The 16,603-nt window shown below is 59.8% G+C and overlaps 1 pseudogene; it reads left to right on the top strand.

Moving 5' to 3' along the window:
* The first annotated feature begins 10,393 nt into the window (after positions 1 to 10,393).
* On the top strand, positions 10,394 to 14,812 carry LOC121155082 (annotated as a pseudogene).
* Positions 14,813 to 16,603: the final 1,791 nt, after the last annotated feature.

The following is a 16,603-nucleotide window of genomic DNA, read 5'->3' on the forward strand; positions in this document are numbered from 1 at the left end:
GGCTCCTGGGAGGGAGTGTGCTGTGTCCTGTGCTTTGCTGTGCTGTGCTGTGCTGTGCTGTGCTGTGCTGTGGCTCTAGACTGCTTTTTTCCATGCGAATGCAGACCCCGAGGGCGTGCGTAAGGCCTCTGTCATGGAACTCCTGTGCAACCTCTGAAAAGAGGGTCTTGAGAGAGAATGCCTCTCTGGGCTGGGTCGGCTTCCCTTGATCTGGCAGGAGAGGCCTGGAGGAGCATCCTGCAGTGAGTGCTATTGGCCACGAGAGGGCGCGCAAAGCTGCCCTTTGTATCCTGGGTGGACTCTGGCCTTCTGAGTGCTAGACAGCCCAGCTGTGAGTCGCCCCAGCGTCAGGTGGGGGTCCCGGACAGTGCTCCCGGACACGTGTCGTTAAAAGACCAGGGGTCCAAGGCTGAACGGCCCACATGTCAAGGTCCAGGAGGGGGTGTAGGACGCTTGGTGCCTAGCATGAGCCTGGGCCTCTGTGGTAAAAGTGTCAGGGTGCCTTCACCAGCAAGATACCCCGTCAGGACACCCAAAGAACTCTGGGAGTTGCAGTCCCACGTCAGTCTGCGTGCCCATGGGCCCTCTGGGAGTTGCAGTCCCACGTCAGTCTGCGTGCCCATGGGCCCTCTGGGAGTTGCAGTCCCACGTCAGCATGCTCAGGGCATTGTGGGAGCTGGGGTCCTACGTCAGCACGCTCAGGGCACTGTGGGAGTTCGAGTCCCACGTCAGTCTGCGTGCCCATGGGCTCTCTGGAAGTTGTAGTCCCACGTCGGGCCACTTAAATACTCTTGCCACTGGAGTGATGAGGCATTTTGAGAAAAGATGTTCCACTAGGTAGCCTTCGAACGGGCGCTCTGGGAAAATAGACACCATCCTCTTGTCTCTCGAGGTGCATTCTGAGGCGTCTATATTCCCAGCACCTTTCCCCCTCCACCCCCCTCTGCCGAGCACAATCGAGCACAGCTGAGCCCAGCCGAGCTCAACCGAGCAGGCATGCAGTGCTGTGTTCGTGTTGCAGTGCAAGGAGATGGTCAGGCTTTTATTTTTATTGGAAAGGCGGATATACAGAGAGGAGGAGAGACAGAGAGGAAGATCTTCTGTCCGATGATTCACTCCCCAGGTGGCCGCCACGGCTGGAGCTGAGCCAATCCGAAGCCAGGAGCCTCTTCCGGGTCTCCCATGTGGGTGCAGGGTCCCAGAGCCTTGGACCGTCCTCGACTGCTTTCCCGGGCCACAGGCAGGGAGCTGGATGGGAAGCGGGGCTGCTGGGAGTAGTACCGGCGCCCATATGGGATCCCGGGCGTGCAAGACGAGGACCTTAACCACTGCGCCACCGCACCGGGCCCAATGGCCAGGCTTTTGGGGCACACTTGGGAACTTGTACTGCAGGTGGCAGAAGCCATGAGCAGGTATGACGGTGGCCAGGGAACCACTTGGGCCTGGACAAGGGAGCGCTTTCAGGGCCTGTGCTCCCGGCAGCACAGGCCTGGACCCCTGGACTGTTTCCCCGCAGCCCTTCCTGCCCTCTGCCTTGAACCCTTCTTTTGGAGAGGCTCTTTGGGGAGGTGCTCCCCCGTATCCCTGCCCTCTACTCACACACTCGTTACCCCTTCCCCGCTTGCCCGTGCCTTGGCCGTGCACCCCAGCCCCTCCTGGAGGCCCTCCACGGCTGTCCTGCCTACCCCTGCCCGCTCAGTGCTTGATCCAAGTTGTCCTGATAGACACGGCTTTCCTGCTCACTTGCTTAGTGCTGGTCTCTGGCAACAGGTCTGTTATCCTCCTGCTTTTTGGCAGAAGCCCTGCCCTTCCTCGTGGGTGTCTTCAGGCTCCAGGCCTTCTCCGGCACTCTCTCTGGTGGCTCCACACCCATTTTCACAAGACACTTTCCTACCTGGTCGCTCGACAGCTCAAGCCCACGTGGATGGCTGCGGCCTCCCCACAATGACCTGCTTGCTTGCTTGCTTGCTCTTCATGTGTCAGTGCTCATGACCCCCTTTCCCAGGTGCTGGAGTCTGTCCCTGCCCTCCTGCCTGCCTGCCCACTGTCTTTCTCTCCTACAGGGCCTGTGTGTGTATGTGTATGTGTGTGTGTGTGTGTCCATGAGGGCCCACAAGCCTCCTCTTGCCACAACCTCGGTGGCATGGGTGTCCACTGTGGCCTCCCATGCCATCTCCAGGCATGGGCTCATGAGGACCCCTTTCCCTTTAAAGTCAGGGGCTCCGAGGAAACACTCGAGGGCTTAGGCATCCCTGTCGTGTGCATTTGAGGCAGGAATTTGGCCCCACGGCCTCCAGCCAGATGCTGCTGCCCTCTCGTTCACCAGGGAACGCTTCACCCTCCACCAGGGCAATCCCGGACTCAAGACTCTTCCTCCTGCAGGCCAGCCGTGGACCATCGGCCACCGCTGATGTGCCACCTGCCACAAGACACCCAACGGCTGATGTGTGTTCTCCACAGAGTTCCTTCTCACCAGGACAGGTAGAGTAGCAACATGCCTGGATCCCTCCTTTGTACCGGCTGCTCTCACAGCACGCAACGGCATAAGTTGTGCAAGCCAGGGGGACAGGCACCCTCACCAGCCTGGTGAAGGAGCTGCTGAAGAAACCATCGAGGGGTGGAGTTGGGTGCTGTGGGATGGTGCTGTGGGGTGTTGTCCCAGTGGGTCAAGCCTCAGCCTCCCAGGCGGATGGTCTGTATGGGTGCTATTTTAAAGCCTGGCTGCTTCCCCTGCGGTCCAGCTCCCTGCTGGTACTCCTGGGAGAGCAGCAGAGGATGGTGCAGGGGCTTGTGCCCCTGTGCTCCTGTGGGAGATCTGGAGGAAGCTCCTGATTCCCAGGCTTGTCCTGGCCCAGCCACTGCTGGCTCTGGTGGTGGTCCCTGGGGAAGTGAGCCAGCAGATGCAAGAAAGATTGCTGCCAGTTAAACTGCATAACTACCTGGAAAGTGCACAATCCAGGAGTGAGAGACCTGGGAGGGAAATAGTGGGTTCCCCCCCTCTTGGGTTACAACTTCCACGGGTTGGCACAAAATCTAGGACAGGGGTTGGGGTGGCTAGACAGAGAAGCACTCATCGACACCCGTGAGGGCTTGGTTGTTGAGCTGCTTCGATGGATCTAAGCTTCAATGCCATTTGCCGTGTACGAGAGCCAAGGGGGATGTGGGACAGACTACACTGGTCTGCTACACATACTGGCAAACCAGGGTAGGGGGCAGGCCTGGTGGGGGTTATTGCGGGTCGCTCTCACTAGGCTGCAGCTCCCACGGGTTTATGTGAGGGCCAAGTATGCTCTGTGCAGAACCAGTCTGGACTGCAACACCCATTGGTTCCAGTGGAAAGCAGGGCTGAAAACAGAACCAACCCGGCAATTGCAACCACCAGCTGACCAGGGTGATGGACTGTGCCGGACCCTGTACTTGCTGGTGCATACAAGAATCTGGCCTGGGAACACCTCAGACGAAGTTTCTTTGGCGATCTCCCCAATTGAAATGCCAGACTCAGAAACCTAACCATGAAAGGACAGAAGATGGAACAAGTTAATCAACCACCTCAGCTATAGGCTCGCCACAAAATACCGGGCAAATAGAGACGCTATGATGGACAATGTCAATCAGTGGATTTTTCAATGACCTCATCGTGTTTGGAGGGGCAAGATTGGCAGCGATTCATAACTGGTGAACTATTGAAACCTCTTGGGCGAATATCTCAGAGCATGCCCCACTTGCAGGACTTGGGGTGGTTGGGAAACTGGGTGGGGCTTCTCCCTCAATATCCCCCTTTACCTCAGATACATGAAGGAAACAATATGGAAATAATAGTCTTACCCACTTTCCTGTAACCCTTGACCCTATTTACCCAAACTAACTATGCAAAGATAGTCAAAAAAGAAAAAGAAAACATAAAAGAAAAAAAAAGAAAGATTGCTGCCTCTCCCTGTCTTGTTGCTCTGTGCTTCAAAGCAAATAGGACAGAGGGAGGCTGGCAAGTAGGCAGGCAGGAAGAGACAGAAAGCTGCTGGGCTCCTGGGAGGGAGTGTGCTGTGTCCTGTGCTTTGCTTTGCTGTGCTGTGCTGTGCTGTGGCTCTAGACTGCTTTTTTCCATGCGAATGCAGACCCCGAGGGCGTGCATAAGGCCTCTGTCATGGAACTCCTGTGCAACCTCTGAAAAGAGGGTCTTGAGAGAGAATGCCTCTCTGGGCTGGGTCTGCTTCCCTTGATCTGGCAGGAGAGGCCTGGAGGAGCATCCTGCAGTGAGTGCTATTGGCCACGAGAGGGCGCGCAAAGCTGCCCTTTGTATCCTGGGTGGACTCTGGCCTTCTGAGTGCTAGACAGCCCAGCTGTGAGTCGCCCCAGCGTCAGGTGGGGGTCCCGGACAGTGCTCCCGGACACGTGTCGTTAAAAGACCAGGGGTCCAAGGCCGAACGGCCCACATATCAAGGCCCAGGAGGGGCCTCTCACCAGGCTGCAGCTCCCACGGGTTTATGTGAGGGCCAAGTATGCGCTGTGCAGAACCAGTCTGGACTGCAACACCCATTGGTTAGGACAGAAGATCTTTCTCTCTGTATCTCCTTCTTTCTGTATATCTGTCTTCCCAATAAAAACAAATCTTAAAAAATCCCTGAAGTCACAGGAGAAGAGATGCCCACAAAACAATATGGGAGAGGGGGCCCAGCACGGTAGCCTAGTGGCTGAAGTCCTTGCCTTGCGTGCCTGGGGTTCCCATATGGGCACTGGTTCGTATCCCCACAACCCACACTTCCCATCCAGCTCCCTGCTTATGGCCTGTGAAAGCAGGTGAGGACGGCCCAAGCCCTTGAGATCGTATCCTGCACCCATGTGGGAGACCTCAGAGAGGCTCCTGGCTCCTGGCTTCAGATCAGCTCAGCTTCGACCATTGCAGTCACTTGGGGAGTGAATCATTGGATGGGGGAATCTTCCTGTCTTTCTTCCTGTGTATTTGACTTTGCAATAAAAATAAATAAATCTTTAAAAAGAAATTTGGGAGAGAAACTAGTTGGAGTCACTCTATGCGTATCAGGAAATGTACATTGAACAGAAAGCTCAGAGGTGTGGCATATGCAAGGGCACATACAGGCAGCTGTTTCACACACACAAAGCAGAAAATACAGAACTCTGAATTCAGCCACCCTACAAAAATTCCCATAAATAAGTCATATGTTTTATTTAAAGATTTATTTTTATTATTATTTTTTTTTATTGGAAAGGCGGATATACAGAGAGGAGAGACAGAGGAAGATCCTCCGTCCGATGATTCACTCCCCAAGTGAGCGCAAGGGGCCGATACTATGCTGATCCGAAGCCAGGAGCCTCTTCCGGGTCTCCCACGTGGGTGCAGGTTCCCAAAGCTTTGGGCCGTCCTCGACTGCTTTCCCAGCCCACAGGCAGGGAGCTGGAAGGGAGGCGGGGCTGTCGGTGCCCATATGGGATCCCGGGCGTGCAAGGCGAGGACCTTTAACCACTTGCGCCACCGCGCCGGGCCCAATAAGTCATATGTTTTAAAAGTTTATACACATAGGGCCCGGCACGATGGCCTAGGGGCCAAAGTCCTCACCTTGAACATGCCAGGATCCTATATAGGCTCTGGTTCTAATCCTGGCAGTCCCGCTTTTCATCCACCTCCCCGCTTGTGGCCTGGGAAAGCAATCGAGGACACCCTAAATCTTTGGGACCCTGCACCCACATGGGATACCCGGAAAAAGCTCCTGGCTCCTGGCTTTGGATTGGCTCAGCTCCAGCCATTGCGGCCGCTTGGGGAGTGAATCATTGGACGGAAGATCTTCATCTCTGTCTCTCCTCTTCTTTGTATATCTGCCTTTCCAATAAAAATAAAATAAAATTGTATTCAAGTCTGACCTGGCCCACCTTGGAAACCTACGTGGTCGGTCTGCAGCACAAGAGTCATGTGTCCCCGCACGCAGGGGCGAGGCCAGATCGTGGGGGCCGGTGTTGACGACAGGTGCCTAATGTCTTCCTCGGTGCGGTGGTCACTAGGGCTCAGGCCCTAGGGTCGGAACCCCTCCCTGCCCACAAGCAGAGCCCTTTTTGGGGTATTCAGAACCGTGCGCGTGTGGATTCCAATAGCGCCTTCTCCGGGGAGGCTGGGGACGGGGAGCGGGTCTCGGGGAGCAGCGCCCAGCGCCGGGAAACCGGGAGAGGGGCGAGCGCGTGGGGCGAGCGCGCCTCTTCCCGCCCGCCCCGGGCAGAGGGCTCCCACCCCAGGCAGCTCCACTCCTTCCCGCTGCCCCTGAGCGCCCCCGCCCCGCCAGTCTGCCCCTCGTGATTGGCCGCGGGTGGATACATTGAGCGACCACTCCAGTCCTGGGCCAGCGGGCGACCGTGCCTCCGGTCCCGCGGGAGTGAGGAGCTGGTGCGGCACGTCCGCGCAGCGGAAGCGGGAAGTGGTCGGTATTGCAGGTGAGTCGGCGTGGGGGGCGGGAGCCCTGGACGCCCAGCACGGGGTGTGAGCCTGGGCCTCCACCCGGGGCTGCACCCGGCCGAGAGCAGCGAGAGCAGTGAGAGCAGCGGGCACGGTAGGGCAGGGTCGGTGGGCCCGGTGGAGGCCCCGCCCGGTGCGCGCTCCTTCCTTGCCGTCTGTCTTCCGGAGCTCCCCCACCTCCACCGCCCTGGTCTCCCGGAGCCCCGGTTTCTCGGAGGACGCGGGTCCAGGGCTTGGGACGCTGGCGCCGGGAGTGAAGACCCGTGAGAAGGTGACCCCGTGAGGGGGCGTCAGGACCGGGTGAGGGGGCGTCGGGACTCTGAGGGGGCGTCGGGACCCTGAGGGGGGGTCGGGAACCTGAGGGGGCGTCGGGACCGGGTAAGGGGGCGTCGGGACTCTGAGGGGGCGTCGGGACCCTGAGGGGGCGTCGGGAACCTGAGGGGGCGTCGGGACCGGGTGAGGGGGCGTCGGGACTCTGAGGGGGCGTCGGACCGGGTGAGGGGGCTGACCGGGTGAGGGGGCGTCGGGACCTTGAGGGGGTGTCGGGACCTTGAGGGGGCGTGGGGACGGGGTGAGGGGGCGTCGGGACCGGGTGAGGGGGAGTCGGGACCCTGAGGGGGCGTCGGGACCGGGTGAGGGGGCGTCGGGACCCTGAGGGGCGTCGGGACCGGGTGAGGGGGTGTCGGGACCCTGAGGGGGCGTCGGGACCCTGAGGGGGCGTCGGGACTGGGTGAGGGGGTGTCGGGACCCTGAGGGTGTGTCAGGACCGGGTGAGGGGGCGTCGGGACCCTGAGGGGGCGTCGGGACCCTGAGGGGGCGTCGGGACCGGGTGAGGGGGCGTCGGGACCCTGAGGGGGTGTCGGGACCCTGAGGGGGCGTCGGGACCGGGTGAGGGGGCGTCGGGACCCTGAGGGGGCGTCGGGACCGGGTGAGGGGGTGTCGGGACCCTGAGGGGTGTCGGGAACCTGAGGGGGCGTCGGGACCGGGTGAGGGGGTGTCGGGACCCTGAGGGGGCGTCGGGACTGGGTGAGGGGGTGTCGGGACCCTGAGGGGGCGTCGGGACCGGGTGAGGGGGTGTCGGGACTCTGAGGGGGTGTCGGGACCCTGAGGGGGCGTCGGGACCGGGTGAGGGGGCGTCGGGACCCTGAGAGGGCGTCGGGACTGGGTGAGGGGGTGTCGGGACCCTGAGGGGGCGTCGGGACCGGGTGAGGGGGTGTCGGGACCCTGAGGGGGTGTCGGGACCGGGTGAGGGGGTGTCGGGACCGGTTGAGGGGGCGTCGGGACCGGGTGAGGGGGCATTGGGACCTTGAGGGGGCGTCGGGACCGGGTGAAGGGGTGTCGGGACTCTGAGGGGGTGTCGGGACCCTGAGGGGGCGTCGGGACTGGGTGAGGGGGCGTCGGGACCCTGAGGGGGCGTCGGGACCGGGTGAGGGGGTGTCGGGACTCTGAGGGGGTGTCGGGACCCTGAGGGGGCATTGGGACCAGGTGAGGGGGAGTCGGGACCCTGAGGGGGTGTCGGGACCCTGAGAGGGCGTCGGGACCCTGAGGGGGCATTGGGACCGGGTGAGGGGGTGTCGGGACCCTGAGGGGGTGTCGGGACCCTGAGGGGGCGTCGGGACCGGGTGAGGGGGCGTAGGGACCCTGAGGGGGCATTGGGACCGGGTGAGGGGGTGTCGGGACTGGGTGAGGGGGTGTCGGGACCCTGAGGGGGCGTCGGGACCCTGAGGGGGTGTCGGGACCCTGAGGGGGTGTCGGGACCCTGAGGGGGCGTCGGGACCGGGTGAGGGGGTGTCGGGACCCTGAGGGGGCGTCGGGACCCTGAGGGGGTGTCGGGACCCTGAGGGGGCATCGGGACCGGGTGAGGGGGCGTTGGGACCCTGAGGGGGCGTCGGGACCGGGTGAGGGGGCGTTGGGACCCTGAGGGGGCGTCGGAACCGGGTGAGGGGGCGTCGGGACCCTGAGGGGGCATTGGGACCGGGTGAGGGGGAGTCGGGACCCTGAGGGGGTGTCGGGACCGGGTGAAGGGGAGTCGGGACCCTGAGGGGGCTTCGGAACCTGAGGGGGCGTCGGGACCCTGAGGGGGCCTCGGGACCGGGTGAGGGGGTGTCGGGACCCTGAGGGGGCGTCGGGACCCTGAGGGGGCGTCAGGACCGGGTGAGGGGGTGTCGGGACCCTGAGGGGGCGTCGGGACCGGGTGAGGGGGCGTTGGGATCCTGAGGGGGCGTCGGGACCGGGTGAGGGGGCGTTGGGACCCTGAGGGGCCGTGGGGACTGGGTGAGGGGGAGTCGGGACCCTGAGGGGGTGTCAGGACCCTGAGGGGGCGTCGGGACTGGGTGAGGGGGAGTCGGGACCCTGAGGGGGTGTCGGGACCCTGAGGGGGCGTCGGGACTGGGTGAGGGGGCATCGGGACCGGGTGAGGGGGCGTCGGGACCCTGAGGGGGTGTCGGGACCCTGAGGGGGCGTCGGGACCGGGTGAGGGGGTGTCGGGACCCTGAGGGGGCGTCGGGACCAGGTGAGGGGGAGTCGGGACCCTGAGGGGGTGTCGGGACCCTGAGGGGGCGTCGGGACTGGGTGAGGGGGTGTCGGGACCGGGTGTGGGGGCCTCGGGACCGGGTGAGGGGGTGTCGGGACCCTGAGGGTGTGTCGGGACTGGGTGAGGGGGCATCGGGACCGGGTGAGGGGGCATCGGGACCGGGTGAGGGGGTGTCGGGACCCTGAGGGGGCGTCGGGACCCTGACGGGGTGTCGGGACCGGGTGTGGGGGCCTTGGGACCGGGTGAGGGGGTGTCGGGACCCTGAGGGGGCATTGGGACCCTGAGGGGGCGTCGGGACCCTGAGGGGGCATTGGGACCCTGAGGGGCATTGGGACCCTGAGGGGGCGTCGGGACCCTGAGGGGGCGTCTGGACCCTGAGGGGGCATTGGGACTGGGTGAGGGGGCGTCGGGACCCTGAGGGGGCATCGGGACCGGGTGAGGGGGCGTCGGGACCCTGAGGGGGCATCGGGACCGGTTGAGGGGGCGTCGGGACCGGGGTTGTGACCGGGTGAGGGGGCGTTGGGACCCTGTGGGGGCTGACCGGGTGAGGAGGTGCTGGGACACGGGTTGAGGATATGTGAGGAGCTGCTGGGACTCGGGGTCGGGACCCAGTGAGGAGGCGGTGAGGGGTCAGGACCCCATGAGGCGAGAGCTGGCACTGTAGTGAGACCTGGCGGTGGCACAGGGCACCAGGCGAAGTGGAGGCCTAGGCTTTAGCCCGGGAGCGTTTTTGGTAGGCTCTGGGTACAGACCCCGTTGCTCATGGCCGCCCTTTCCGGGCTAACCTGTGGAAGCTGAGCGTTTTCAGTGAGCAGCAGCGGCAGTGGGCAAGTGCCCCGGAACGCCTTGGGGGCCTCCCCGAGGAAACAGAATCAAGTTTATCTCGTGCGGAAAAGGGAGGCTCAGGGAAGTCAGGTGACTGGGGGCAGGCTCTGGAGTAACAGTTAAGTCTGCTGGGGATCCCACCTATTGTTGTGAGGTATCTGGGTTCAAGCCTGGCCCCCAACTGCACCCTGGGAGGCAGGGAAGCAGCGGGTGATAGCTCAGGTGCAGGTGGTCGGTTTGTGTTGTCCACGTGGGAGGTCCATACTAATTTTCACCTGGCTTTGCATAGCCTCTTGTGGATATTTGGGGAGTAGACTAGCAGGAGTTCTCTCCCCACCTCATTCCAATGACATCAGTAATAGTGTTGACAAAGAGGTGGACTAGTGCTGGCCACTCTCCCGTGGGATCACCCTCTCAGGATTCAGACTTTTTCTGGTGGAGGGTAGAAGGAAATTTTGCAGGCGTGTGGTCCTTGGCCATTCCCAGTTGGGCACCACAGCTGATCTGGCATGGAGGTTGCAGTGTGGCCTGCTGTGTGCACATGGTCTGATCTTGGTCTTTGTTGGCAGAGTGGTATGATGCAGAGCTTCTTGATGTTGCTGAGGGAGCACGGGAACACCCACCCACCCCCGGCGGAGCTGGTGCCCCTCGCGGGCAGCCTATGCCATGACATCCAAGATGACCTCACTCAGATGCAGCCTTTGGTTTCTGCCATTCTGGACAGCCAGCTGTGCCCGCACCTCCTGGACAATGCAGATGTGGCCCTGGTGTGTGCCCGTGTCCTGGCCCAGCAGGAGCAGCAACAGGCGGCCTGCCGGCTTCTGGAGGTACATGTGGGCTCAGTGGCCATTGGAAGGAGGGGCAGGGTGCACCATTCAAGCATTATCCATATGCCGGGAGCTAGCAATGAGTTGCTGGCCCACATCTCACAGACCAACCCCTTAGGGCTGCCTGGGAGAGGTGTTTTATACAAAGATTAGTTCCGGTAATTCTCACTTGAGTGAGTTACAAGCAGCTTGGGAATCTGAGTACTGGATGTGCATCAAGTGGTGCCAGCTCATAAACACAGCAGGTGGAGTGAAACCTGATTTCTTTCTGGCTTTGAAGCGCTGACAGTGATCAGATGGCCAGGTACACCCATCATCACCCCGGTCCCCAGTCTGGTGGCACCTGGAATCCCTCTCAGTATGTCATTCCCTCTGTAGGAGGCCAAGACCTTGCTCTGTGCAGTTGATGCCTCCCTGGCTGCTTGATGTCACTTGTTCCAGGTTCTAGCTTGTGCCTGTTTATTCCTTTCCCACTGTAGCCCTCAGCACTGCTAACCGTGGGTCCATCCAGACCTGGTTCTTCCTACCAGGAAGGCTTCCAACATGTGGCTTTAGTGGACTCTCCTTGACAGGGTTGTCGGGTGCCAGGAGGCAGCCGTGAGCTGGTGCAGCTCTGGAACGACATTCACTAAGACCTGGCCAGGAGGAAGCTGGGTGTGGCTGCGCTGATCCCGGTGCAGAAGTTCCGCTGCAGGAAGAGGTACTGCTGGGCTTTAGCTCTGTGTGTCAGGGACTCCTGAGGGGTTGGCCATGCCCTTACGTTATTTTCTGTTGCCAAGCAAGGCTCACAGGTCTTGTTCTGAGTGCTACCCCACCCCTCCCTGTGGCTCCTGGAAGAAGAGATGGATTGTACTACAGAGGCTTGCTTGCAGGGAGGCCAATGTGAGGCAAGTCCTTCAGAGTCCAGCAGTCAGTGAGCCTGGGACCGCTAGGGCTGTGTGACCCACCACACAGAGGCTGACAGCCTGCCAGTGGAAGCCCAGCAGAGGCAGCCACTTGGTGACCAGTGTAGGGGTGGCATCCTGTCACTCAAGCTGTTTGGGGAGCACTCCCTGGGTCTGGATGCTGGGGCACCCTAGGCTTTGCTTTCCTGCAGGTGGCACTGACATGAGACCACGAAGTGCTAGCGGATCGATCATCGCTAGCAGGCAGGTCTCTGCAGAGACCGTGGTCTGAGGGGGCTGGGCTGTGGGGAGGGGCTTCTTCAGTGTTGGTAGTGCAGGTCTGTCCCAGCCTTGGAAGGAGACCCTACCTGAGGGATGGTGGTGGTCTTGTGAGCACCAGTGTTTAAGGCAGAGGGAGTGGCAACCTCAGAGGTCTGGCTTAAGACCTCTGGTTTAGGGGATGTCCGCTGGCTGAAGGGGTGTTCACAGCCTTTGGAAAATGCAGCAGTGACCTTCGCCTGTAACCATAGGGACAGGTGGTGGCTGAATTTTCACCTGCGGGGAGAGTGACTGATGAACCACAAGGAGAGCCCAGGGCTGTATTCTGATGGTGCTGGCTGACCCTGAGGGCTGTCAGGAAGGGTGGTGTCTCTTTGCGGCTCAGACGTTGTCCAGGACCCAAATCATGGCCCAAGAACAGTTGTATGCAGTGAAAAGGGAAGAGATTCCAGGGCTTTTGGCCCTGGGTTGGAACCAGGAGTGTGGTGGTTCTTGTTAAGGCACACAGGGCAGGGGTGGGGTGAGTGGTTCCAGGGAGAAGAGCTGCATTTGGGATGTGTAAGGTGCCCACTGCATTATGTATGTCCACATAGGCTTTGCAGCTGAAATCTTCAACTGAAGTGATATTTGTCCTCAGTAGAAATGAAGATATATTCAGTGGTGGCGAAAAACTGTGACCAACTTGGACATGTCCCCTGCCTAGCTCCAGGAGGCTTCAATCTCAGGAGTAGTGCTGGGGATGTTGTCCAGTGGCCTGAGCAGCCTAGCTGCTCCTCATACCCCCTGCAGTGGTCAGCTGAGGAGTGGCCAGGGGGTGAGGGGAAGTGCAGGGTGTGGCATGCAGAGAGGGAAGTCCAGGGTGATAAAGGAGAACAGCAGTGACTCTCTGCTGCCCGTGGTGAGGGGAGGAGCTGGCTCAGTGACCCTGGGTGAAGCTAGAGAAGTTTTACTGGGAGAGCCCTGACTGAGGCAGCAGCCGGAGGGCTGGGGGGAGGTGAGAGCCGCCAGAATGTTTACCAGCCCCGATGCCTCTGGTGCAAGAAACACTTGAATTGGAATGGAATCTGGAAAGTCCTTAGGGAGGCAGGGAAGTGGAGCCAGTACACAGAACATCAGCTGCAGCCTCATTGCTGGGGTCCCCATGTGTTTGAGGGGTGCAGTGGGCTGGCAGGCGCCATGGTGGCAAGTCAGTGATGATAACTCAGTGAAATCTAGGGAGGAAGTGCTGGGCAGAGAAGGGCGCAAGGGTATGGGGGTGGGGCTGCACTGAGAGATGGGTGGGAAGGCCAAGGACTTTGCCTCATAAGTCCCATGGGCAGACAGGGAGGACAGGGAAAAGCCACATGGAAATGTGAAAACATAGGGGTGGGAACCCAGATCCTGGAGCCCTCTTTGGGGGTCTTGGGGCTGAGCTCCCCGCCATGGCCTGCAGGTGTGTGGGTTAGACGCTGATTTTCACTTGTGGGACAGCCTTGCCTCAGAAATGTTGCTGTCACAGGGCAGGGGACCGCTGGGCCCCCTCACTGTGCTGTTCTCATCTCCTCCAGGAATCCCCCACCCGCAGGCCTCTGCCCGGATGGCCTCAAGAGTCGGAACTTCCCCAGAGAGGTCCGCAGGAGGCTTCAAGACTTTGCCTTGGCCGTGAGCATTAACCCCAGCAAGGCTCAGCGGGTAAGAACAGGTGGAAGCCTTACCTCTGCCTCAGCTGCCTGTCCCTGGGCCTTTGCCCCCACGCCTGTTCTTTATCCTCTTTTGGGAGGGCGTGCCCTGTGCCTAGTCTACAGAGGGCAGTCTCAGTCGCCTTCTTAGGTTCTCAGTGTGGCTGTAGGCATGGAGGCTGAGATGGCTGGTACTGGGTGTGGGTTGAGGGTAGGGGCATTGGCCCACAGTGCCTGGTTCCTGCTCCCTCAGCACATCCGTCCCGCGGTCGCATGGCTCCTCCTGGTGGCCTCTCCTGTCTGCTGCTTACTGGGCTGGGTCCCCCCTCTCTGCTGGGGCTTTTGCTCAGGGTCGCCCCATGTGTGGGGTGCATGGTGCTGGGGGCGGTGACTGCACACAGCGGGCCCCTCCCGAGGTTCAGGACACCGTGGGCCTGCTCTGCAAGGTTCAGGACACTGCGGGCCTGCTCTACAAGGCCTGCTAAGGCTCGGCTCCCTACGACGCTTGGCCTGGCCTGACTCCCGAACTGAGCCTGGGCCTGGGAGGTGTTGTGTCTTCTCCAAGCAGGTGGCTAGGAGAGGCCCTGGTCAGCCACTGGCGCAGCTGGTGCCGATTCTGCTGCCTTTGGAGAGGTCAGCTTGGTTTCTGTGGAAGTGTGGGCACGGACCAGGAGTTAACAAAGCTAATTGTGCTGTTTTCGGACAGGAGAGTTTGGCTTTGGAGACAAGCTTGACTGCAGAGCAGGTCTACAACTGGTTTGCTAATTACCGGCGGTGCCAGCAGTCCCTGCTCCAGCATGTGCAGCCAGCCCAGCGGGTGGTGGCCGAAGACCCCAGTACAAAGGAGAGACGTCTGGACCGCTGGTGTCATTGGTCCGGTGGGTGTCTCCAAGGCCCTAGCATCATGGTATCTGGAGGTTTGCTTTCTGACAAGCCCCCTCGTTGCATTAACTGTTACGGGACGCTGGAACAGGGGCACTGTGGCTATAGGTGCAGACCTCACCAATGTTCAGCACAGTCAAGACCTCACCTGGTGGCCAGCTAATCCTGAAGGTAGAGAGAGTCAGACTGTGCCGAGGAATGGTGTAGGTGAGGTTGTAGGTGCCCGGCCCCCCGCCCGTGTGCCCAGATTGCCATGTGGAGATAGATGGGCATCGGTGTGGGGATCAGGGAGTAGATGTGGGTCTGGGGATAGCTCACAGCAAAGATTGATGACCCAGTGGCCACACCCTGCTCTACTTGCTGGAAGGGAGGCCGAGATAGAGTCCCGAAGCCTCTCCTTCCCTCTGTTTTTTCCAGCCTGGCCCAGGGACGGCGTACCTCCGCAGTCTCCAGACGCCCTCCAATGACCTTGGGAGGCCCTGGCCCTGGTCACAGACCTTCCTGGAGCTGAGACGATCTCAAGGCCCCTGGCTCCCAGGTACTGTTGTCCTCACGTGCTATGGGGCCATCTCACCTGTTCGTTCGCCTTCTCAGCTGAAGGTGAGGATGGGAAGTGGGCGTGAGTGTGCTGGGGCCACCGCACAGGTACCAGGTCAGTGACTGCTGATTGATTGGAGGAAGGGGAAGCCACATCAGAGACAGAGCAGCTGTGACTCTGGAACCTGACATGGAGCGAGGCCCACCTTCATGTGTGTTTGGGAAAAGGGGGGAGATTGACTTCGCCTGCAGACGACCCCAGCTTTTGTGGTTTGTGAGTCTGCTGTAGTCTGTCTGTTGTGCATCCCGTGCGGTCAGCACCTTTCTCCTTTGCAGAATGCTGTCTGAGCACTCTGCTTTGTGTACTGCCAGGAAGACCTCGCAGAAGGAATGTGGGAAGGAAGAAGCTGAGCACCTGCAGCAGGCATTTTTGAACCTTGGAGAAGAAGTATATGGCTTTATTACAGGAAAACCAAGTGCACTTTTTAAAACAATGTATTTGAAAGGAGAACAAGAGATTTTTTTTTTTCTATTTTATGGTTCATTTCCCAAATGGCTTCAACAGTTGGAGCCAGGTGAGGCCAAAGCCAGGAACCAGCTCTTTCCGGGTCTTGCGTTTGGGTGGCAGGGGTCCCGGCACCCAGGGCGGCATCTTTCACTGCTTCCCCAGGTATATTGCTGGGGAGGTAACTTGGAAAGTGGAGCAGCTGAGACTGCTGGGTCCAGTATGGGATGTCAGAGTTGCAGGCCACAGCTTAACCCAACACACTTCAACGCCAGCTTCGAAAGAGTGTGAGTGAACCAAGAATCCAAGCTCAGACCAAGGCTGAGGCTGAGTCCTGAGGGCAGCTGGGGGTGTGGTTTCCTAGTGGTGAGGTGTCCAGAAGTCACCTAGGGGGAGGCCATGCTGCTGCTAAGTGAAGGATTTTTAAGCGTGTAGTGTTTTTTCTTGGCTTATTTCGTTAGTCCTTCTCACAGTAGGCAGATAGAGAAAAGGAGGAACAGGTCATGAAAGAGTTTTAGAATTTGATTTTTGCTGCTTTTCCAACCAGCCCATATTTGTCTGCTGCCTCATAAAGATAAGGAAAGTACAGAGAGCTCGGTGTTTGTCAGCTGTGGGCCTGAGGTTCATGTCAGGTCTGATCGTTAGGTCACACGCTTGTGTTGCATGTGGTCCCTCCTGAGGACATTTGTACCTGGGCCTCTGGTAGGTTCGTATGACCTCGATTCCAGCTGTAAAATGGTGTGTTACTGAAGTCCAGGGAGGGGATGCAGTGAGCGTTCCTTGAAATGCAATGCTTCGTTACCAACTTCTGCCTTGTATGCCTTTAAAATCAACTGGCATTTATTTTCTGGACTATTGGGCTTTTGCTAATCATGTTAAGTTGCCAACACTGCATTGAAGCTCATTGTAAATAAACTATGAATGCTTTTGTGGTTGGTCTTCATGAAGTAATCTCTGGAAGCCAGGTCTGGTGCAGTCTAGCCCTGGGTCTGGCGTTGCAGTGTGGTGCGTAAAGCTGCCCCTGCAGTGCCGCCATTCTGTGTGGTTGCTGGTTTAAATTTTAGTTGCTTCCTGCTGATAGCCTGGGAAAGCAGCAGAGGATGGACCAACTCCCTGGGTCTTTGCACCCATGTGGGAGACCCAGATGGAATTCCTGGCTTTGGACCGGCTCAGCCGAGCCATTTGGGAAATAGACCAGTGGATGGAAGATTTGTCT

The sequence above is a fragment of the Ochotona curzoniae genome, unplaced genomic scaffold, assembly GCF_017591425.1.
Source record: "Ochotona curzoniae isolate NIBS_2020 unplaced genomic scaffold, NIBS_Ocur_1.0 contig_2861, whole genome shotgun sequence".
NCBI classification, from domain to species: domain Eukaryota; kingdom Metazoa; phylum Chordata; class Mammalia; order Lagomorpha; family Ochotonidae; genus Ochotona; species Ochotona curzoniae.